Source organism: Lipotes vexillifer, unplaced genomic scaffold, assembly GCF_000442215.2.
Source record: "Lipotes vexillifer unplaced genomic scaffold, Lipotes_vexillifer_v1.1 scaffold557, whole genome shotgun sequence".
In the NCBI taxonomy this organism is placed as follows: domain Eukaryota; kingdom Metazoa; phylum Chordata; class Mammalia; order Artiodactyla; family Lipotidae; genus Lipotes; species Lipotes vexillifer.
Genome location: NW_006789913.1, coordinates 436130 through 437373, shown reverse-complemented (window position 1 = coordinate 437373; position 1244 = coordinate 436130). Strand labels below are relative to the sequence as shown.

General features: G+C 60.9%; 1 protein-coding gene across 1 annotated transcript in view; it reads right to left on the bottom strand.

The window, feature by feature from the left end:
* Positions 1–134, bottom strand: part of NUMA1 (nuclear mitotic apparatus protein 1) — a 38796-nt gene extending 38662 nt beyond the window's left edge. Inside the window, exon 1 of the mRNA XM_007463044.1 lies at positions 13–134. The gene's annotated coding sequence lies outside the window, so the exon portion shown is untranslated. The remainder of the gene's footprint in view (positions 1–12) is intronic.
* Between the last annotated feature and the right edge of the window lie 1110 nt (positions 135–1244).

Here is a 1244-nt window from a genome sequence, read left to right as displayed (position 1 = left end):
GGGTGGCCTTACCAGACTCCCAAAGCCACACGTATCTACAGGTTCTAATCCGCCATTAGCACTTAAATCTTGAAAGGAGAGGAGGAAGGGGGGGTCTAGTGGAAAGTAACCCCACACACAAAAGAAAAGTTGTTGGTTTTCTTCTCAGCCTGGCAGGAGCGATCTTCCTGGCTGACAGCCAGAAGTGCGTCACAATCAGGAGTCTGCTTTCTTTAAAGGCGCAGCAAGCTTCCGCGATCTGGGAGCGCAGGCGAAGCAGGGAACTCTCAGCAAGGGGGGGAGGGGTGGCAGTCGGGGGCAAGGAGGAGGGGGCCCTGGAGCACTGGAGAGGTGGGGCTGCTAAGGCTTCGCCCGCAAACAAGACTAGGGCGCATGGGGGGTGGGGTGCGGGTGGGGGAGGAGCCGGCAGACAAAAGTACTGAACTGAAACGGTGGCGAGAGCCAAAGCAAATTGTGGCGTAAACACACAAAACACACCTCACAGCGGCCTGCCTGACAAACCTGATATCCCCCGGACACTCCCCCTTTGCGCTCTTAAGACAGCAGTGACAGCCTGTCCATCTCTGGCCAGCAGCGGAAGGGTAGGCCACGGACTGCCCTGATGATTAGATCAGCCCTGCCTGGCGGCGAGCAGGGGAGGGAGGAAGACCCGGGAACAGAAGCTTTGGAGAGCGAGCAAGGCGCAAACCCATTTAAACGCGGACAGCTTCCTGCCGGCTCCAGGGAGCGCTGCGTCTCCAAGCACACAGGCCGCTCGCACACAAAGCGCCGGCCTCCGTACGCGGGCGCCGCCTGCCCTGGGACATGGCCGCCCCCGAGCCCGTTCCCCGAGGGAATCTCTCCAGCCCGTACCTTCTGCGTGGCTTGGCCAGGCTGCTGCGCTGCGCCCGCTCCTCCCCCTCGGCCACCCAAACAAGGAGCCCCGGCAGACTGCGGCCCTGGAGCGCAGGCCTGCGCTGTCGTGACTGCGTGCTATTGTCGACTGCGGAATGGCCGCCAAAATCCCAGCTGTGCTGCCAGAACCTAATCCCCTGTTCCGCTGAGCATTTGTGGGGAGGGGCTGAGGGGCCATGGCACGGGACCTAGTACGGCAGGCACTGGCTGGAGCCCCTTAACACACACAGGCACTGGGACCCAGCGCCGGCATGGCCGAAAAGAAAAGATGTCTGACTCTTAGAAAACAAAACCACCCCGTTTACACCCATTAAACAGTGACCCTCACCAACACCGCGAGAGAAACCCAC